Here is a 6,728-nt window from a genome sequence, read left to right on the forward strand (position 1 = left end):
TGTGTATGCCTCTCTATCCAGCCGTGACAGAAGACCAGTCCTTCAAAACAGAAGTAAAATTAACGGATTGAAGCTTGCTATGGAGGCACAGAGACCACTCACCCCAGATCCCTTCACCGAACTGGTTCAAGCACTCCGTGAATCCCTTCAGCCTCCTACCGTCATGCCATCGGCCTCTGCATGTCCCATGGCCAAACCCGTGACCTACTCCGGTGAGGCGTCCGCCTGCTGGGGTTTTCTACTCCAGTTTTCACTATACTTCGAATTACAACCCCATCAGTTTGTGAATGATCGAGCGATGATCGCATTAATTTCTCTAATGTCTGGAAGTGCGCTGCAATAGGCTGAAGCTCTCTGGAATTTGCGCAGTCCACTTGTGCGCTTCTATGATGCCTCCGTGGATAATTTCTGCGAGGTGTTTGGCAAAACTACCTCGGCAGTCTCCGTGCACGATGAGCTCTTCCAACTACGGCAAGCAAATTTGTCCATCCGTCATTATACAGTTTGATTCCGTACCCCCGCGGCAAGCAACGGATGGAACGAAACGGCCCTTCTATCAGCGTTCCGACGTGGTCTAAACCCTTCAATCAGACAGCAAATGTCTATCTATGAAGACACCGTGGGTCTAGAGAGCTCTCTGCAAAAAGCGCTGCACATCTCCCAACATCTAACCGCTTGTCACACTGAGGATTCCTCATCCGCTGCCACCTCACCGAGCAATGCTCCTACAGCACCCGAGCCGATGCAAACTAACCGTTATCATCTATCAACCACGGAACGTGCTCGCAGAGTCACCCAAGGGCTCTGTATTTACTGTGGGTCCCAGGAGCACCTTCTGCCCTCCTGCCCTATTCAACCCCCGCGCTCAGCGGTGAGTACTGTCCCTATTCATCCTGATGTCTCAAGTATGCCTTACATTGATGCCCTTCTAATGTACATGAACCACTCTTTTTCCAGTCAAGGTCTTGGTGGATTCGGGAGCTTCAGGAAATTTCATCTCCTCCATCAGTCTCACTCAAATCAAGCTCCCTCAACACTGTAATTCCACCATCTACCAAATCTCCAATATTCAAGGAAAACCGCTGAGCAAGGGGTTGGTGCGCCATCGCACCCCGGAAGTCACTCTTCGCATCGGAAACTTCCATGGTGAACGGATTGGATGGAGGCCTACGCCCTTGTGTCGACTATCAAGCACTCAACTCCCAAACCATCAAATTTTCCTATCCACTCCCTCTGGTGCCAGCCTCGCTGGAGGAGCTCTGTGGTGCCCGGATCTTCACAAAACTCTATCTACGCAGTGCCTACAATCTAATCCGCATTCGAAGAGGAGACCAATGGAAAACTGCATTCATAACACCATCTGGGCACTACGAGTGCCTGGTTATGCCGTATGGCCTTTCAAACTCACCATCCATCTTCCAAAACTTCATGAATTAAATCTTCCGTGATATGCTCAACCAATTCGTAATCATCTACATTGACGACATTCTCATTTACTCACCCAATCTTAAGGAACACTAACAGCATGTTTCCCAGGTACTCCAATGTCTCCGAGAGCACCACTTCTACCTCAATCAGGAAAAGTGTGAGTTCCATCTAACCACCATTCAATTCCTGGGCTACATTATCACACCAGAGGGAGTCCAAATGGACCAGAACAAGGTGGAAGCAGTGAGGAATTGGCCACAACCTACCACGGTCAAAGAGCTGCAGAGATTCCTGGGATTTGCAAAATTCTATCTGCGCTTCATAGCCCATTATAGTCAACGGTCGGCTCCACTTACCTCTCTCCTCCGTTGTAGGCCAAAGACCCTCTCCTGGACGCCTGAAGCCACACAGGCCTTTCTGCAGCTCAAATCCTCTTTCTGCACTGCTCCAGCCCTAACCCATCCAGATCCGAACCATCAGTTCATGGTGGAAGTGGATGCTTCCACTCTAGGAGTAGGTGCAGTATTATCCCAATGGAAGGGTGAACCCCCCGTACTCCATCCATGCGCGTACTTCTCCAAGAAGATGTCCCCGGCGGATCAAAATTATGACATCGGGAACCGCGAGTTACTGGCCATCAAACTCGCGCTGGAAGAGTGGCGGCACTGGTTGGAAGGGGCTCAACATCCCTTCGAAGTCATAACTGATCACAAGAACCTCCAATACCTCCGTGAAGCTAAACATCTCCATCCCCGACAAGCCCGATGGGCCTTATTCTTCACCCATTTCCGATTTCCCAGTAACCTACCGCCCTGGGCACAAGAACCTCAAAGCAGATGCTTTATCACGACTTCACCAACCAGATCCATCACCAGATAACCCGGAACCTCCATCCCCACTTCTCTGGGATCGGGTCACCCAGGCAGCCAACAAACCCTCTCGCTTCTCCGGAACAGATACTCCGCATTGGCTCAGGATGTCGCCCGCTATGTCAAGGGTTGTTCGGTCTGCGCCATCACCTTACCTCATGCCTCTCCACATCGCTCTGGATCTCCATGGCTCTGTGTCTCCCACCGTCTTGCTGGATCTTCTTAAAGAGGATTAAGATAAGGACTGTTACACTTCAGTTTCAAGAGCTAACGTTATGTTTCAGTTTTAAAACTTACCGTTTGAAGCTCTCCTTAAGTTTGTGTTAATAAAGAAGCTCTGAATCGTTCTTCCTGTGTATGCCTCTCTATCCAGCCGTGACAATTATTGTGTATCATTTAAAAATAATATTTCTTGAGTCATAAATCATTTTTTTTTCAAGAAAATGCTTAATTTATCAAAACAATGTAATATAAATAGACTAAACCGTGTTCCCTAGTAATCAAACAGACCCCTCTACACTTTTGACCCCTTAACCAACCACCAAACCTGTCCCTAACCTTACCGTATCCCACCTCAATAGCACAAAAAAAAACGTTGTGCATTAACAAAAGCTTTTAATAATTTTATAAGACCTGTTCAAATCATTTGTAGATTCTGTAAAACAATATAAAGACTATAACTCTGGGCAATTGTTTGTTCACATGGTTGTTTATTGTTCAAACCGATCTACTACGCATGTATGGAACACGTCCGCAGAGTGGACCATCAGCGTATGCTTTCGGTAGTATAAATACAAGTAGTCCGTGTCCGCGCTGTCCGTGTTCGCGTCCGGATTGTTGACGTGGAAAGCATAACACAGGCTTAACCCTACCAGTCTACTAACACTCTAATGAGAGTCAGTAGATATAGGTGCAACGTTACTTATAGTCAACAGAATGTGTTACAGGGAACATTAAAATAAAGTGAAACTAAAGTTTAATGACATTTGTTAGCATTTTAAATTACATTAAATAATTATCTGTTAATCATTAGGTAATGTTTAATAAGTTTATTAGTGTGCCCCTAGGGGGCACATTGGGGAATGCAGCCAGCATGACCGGTGTCTGATGCACGTGTGAAACAACAGCAATACATTGGTCCACCTAGCCCATGACGTCATAGGTGGGATGCACGGAAGTATAAAAGGGCACCTGCTGAATACATCATCCACTTAGGTGTCTGAAGGAGACGTAAACAGGCAAGCCAAAGGCATGACGAGGGGGAGCAGCATCTCGTTCCCTCTCGGGGAACCATGGTTAAATGTGTAACCCGAGATGTTCCCCTTCTAGGGAACATTGGGGAACGAAATCCAACCATGCCATGCCGAGGCGCATGCCTGTCCACCTGGTGGGGGAGCACCCAGGAAGTGACAGATGTAGACCAAGCCTTTCCTCAGAAAGAGGCCATGCCACTGCGCCACGAGCCGCTCACACAAATTGGCAGAAATGGGGAAACTGATTAGATCAAGGGGAACATCCCACCCAAGTTAAGAGCACAATTATCCTCAGATAGCTATGCTATGTGAGCCATATAAGCCTGGATACACAAGACCACTGAAGAGACTAACTAGAAAGCCTCTAGAGGAGCTCAAAGATAAGAAAAAAAACTTCCTGCAAAGCTGTCCAGACCACAGAGAGTGGGATTTCTACTTTACAACCCTAGCAGGGGAGATAGCACTGTCTAGGCAAGGGCTCAAGGAGACCGCTACTTAAAACCCTAGGCAGGGGAGCAATCACTGAACTAGCACATAGCTATCCTCAGATAGCTAGGCTCTAGGAAAGAGGATCACTCCAGGAGAGGGCTCACTGCAACTGCCACTAAGACACAGCTAGCCTCAGATAGCTGTATTCAAGTAAGCCCGTCCTGCCATAACATTGGCTGTAATATAACCACCGTCAGATGGCTATACTAAGGAGGCCCCCAATTCGTGTCAGTCCAATGGTAGGCTAGCAAAGCACCATGTCATTGACCAGGAGCTCACAAGAGGGAGATCCGGGCCATCAGTAAATGATTCACTAAGAGCGAACACATAAACATCATCAATCCAAGATCAAAGCCTGATGTAAGCTGTGGCCAAAAACACTAGAGGGCTGGACACAGCTATCCTCGAATAGCAGTTCCCTCAGATAAGGCTGAAGACAGGACAAAGACTGGTGCCAAGGGGAACCCAAGCCAGGCTAGAACATAGCTGCCCTCAGACCACCATATTCCAGATCAAAGTAAGCCTGAGCTGGAGCATAACCATCCGCAGACAGCTACACTCTGAGCAGGGACTGCTCACTTAAAACCCTGAAGAGGGGGAGCAGTGTACTCAGCCCAAACTCACTAAGCGGGATTCAAAGGGACCGCCCACTTAAAAATACCCAGAAGCCTGGGGAGGCAGCCCACTCCTAAACCCGTCTGGCTTAGTACAGGAAGGGACATTCCCCATAACCACTCTAGGTGCTGAAACACCCTGGGAAAGAAAGCTCACAAGCATTTCTCCACAGAGTATTAAATATATTCATGCCCAGTGAGGCTCTCCACACACAATAACATGCATATTAGAGAGGCACAGCAGAGCTGAATATAGCTCCGCCCACGATCTCGCAGGATCAGGCTGAAATGATTCCATGCTAACACTTCATCGCCATAACAACCCAATAGTATCTGCAGCATCTGACAACCTGTTTAGAGAGGGTGTGCGGATCCAGCAGATCAAAACAATCACCGGGAGCTGGGATAAACTGTGCCGCGGCAACAGCGAACTGGGCCACGAACCACAAACGCTTCGTCCCGCATCCCTCGGGAATAGGAACAAACACGAGCGGAGCCTAGACATGATGACTCATCACAATGAGCGCGTAACTCTGAACGTGCGTGCTTTTTGCTGAGACAAACGCGAAAGCAGAATATGCCCTTGTAGCGTCTGGACCACTCAAACACACAATATATATTTTGTTTTTATATTTAACAAATACTCTGTAACCCCCCTCAGTTAACAAGCCATATGAGGAATGTTCGAATCCAAACATGGAGGCACACATTCCCTGAGGCACTGCTCAACTCAAGCGCTATACACAGGATTGATAACCCAAAAGAGCATCTTAACCCCTCGGCAGCAGCGGGACCCGAACCGCGAGACACAAATGCTTGTCACTCATCACTCGAGAAGAGGGACAAACGCGAACGGAGCTTCTCATTGGAGACACTGACAATGTGTCTTGGTCAGGAGCTTGCTCGTTCATTGCTCTTGGACTCTGAACGCGCAAGCTCCTGACCAAGACACATAACACATAGATCGTGTGTCCTAAGCCGCAAATCCCACGATCCGAGTCCTTCGCTGTGCCTCGGCAGCAGCGGGACCCGAACTGCGAGACGCAAACGCCTGTCACTCATCACTCGAGAAGAGGGACAAACGCGAACGGAGCTTCTCATTGGAGACACTGACAATGAGCACGTTCAGAGCCCTCGAGTACTGAACGCACAAGCTCCCGACCAAGATACATAACGCATAGATTGTGTGTGTCCTCAAGTGTCAGAAACCTCGGGCACAGAGGCACACACTTTCCACAACGCTCACCCGCCTTGGTCTATCACACGCATTTCAAACAGACGGTTCCTGAAGACAGCAAAGAGGATGACGTATTCAGTAGGTGCCCTTTTATACTTCCGGGCAATATGAATATACTTCCTGTGAAAATATGACGTCATGGGCTAGGTAGACCAATAGATTGGCATTGTTTCACACGTGCTTCAGACACCAGTCATGCAGGCTCCATTCCCCAAAGTTCAGTTCCCCTTCTAGGGAACTCTTAGGGAACCTAGAAGGGGAACTGAACTTTTATACAATTTTAACTTTTACTGTATGTCAACAATTGCCTCATTTGTGCCAATCATTTCTTCCCTTAAAGAATTTTAGAGCAAAATCTGAGACTAAGTTGATGCTTAAAACATTTAAGCAACACTCCATTAACCCTTGTATGGCGTTCGGTTCTGTGGGACCCATTTTCACTTTTTGTCAAAAGTAAAATTATATGATAATATTTGATTTTTTTTAGATTCATACTCATTGGCCTTGGCTCATTTTCTGTGAAGAACATATATCAGAACAAATTTTCAATGACCACACACTGTACACCCCCCTACACACTTACAGTATGTCACATAGAGGATGTTCGGGTCCACTGGACCCGGGGGCAATAAAAGAGTGGAAATTTTAGGTCCTGTGTACCTTCACTCTGTCCGCCTACTGTCTGGGACCGCTATTAGTATGTGTATGTGTGTTTATGTGTGTGTATGTGCGTGTGTGTGAGAGAGATAGTCTGTGAGAGTGTGAGTGTAAGTGTGAGTTTTGTGTTTCTGCCCCTGCCATTCCCGCACAAGGTTGTAGCACTTTAATTCATAAATGT

General features: G+C 47.5%; 1 long non-coding RNA gene across 1 annotated transcript in view; it reads right to left on the minus strand.

Moving 5' to 3' along the window:
• Positions 1-2,891: 2,891 nt before the first annotated feature.
• The window catches only part of LOC107708709 (uncharacterized), a 21,611-nt gene continuing 17,774 nt past the window's right edge, over positions 2,892-6,728 (minus strand). Inside the window, exon 3 of the long non-coding RNA XR_001636395.1 lies at positions 2,892-2,952. This is a non-coding gene — a long non-coding RNA (uncharacterized LOC107708709). The remainder of the gene's footprint in view (positions 2,953-6,728) is intronic.

The sequence above is a fragment of the Sinocyclocheilus rhinocerous genome, unplaced genomic scaffold, assembly GCF_001515625.1.
Source record: "Sinocyclocheilus rhinocerous isolate Xijiao unplaced genomic scaffold, SAMN03320098_v1.1 scaffold54, whole genome shotgun sequence".
NCBI lineage: Eukaryota > Metazoa > Chordata > Actinopteri > Cypriniformes > Cyprinidae > Sinocyclocheilus > Sinocyclocheilus rhinocerous.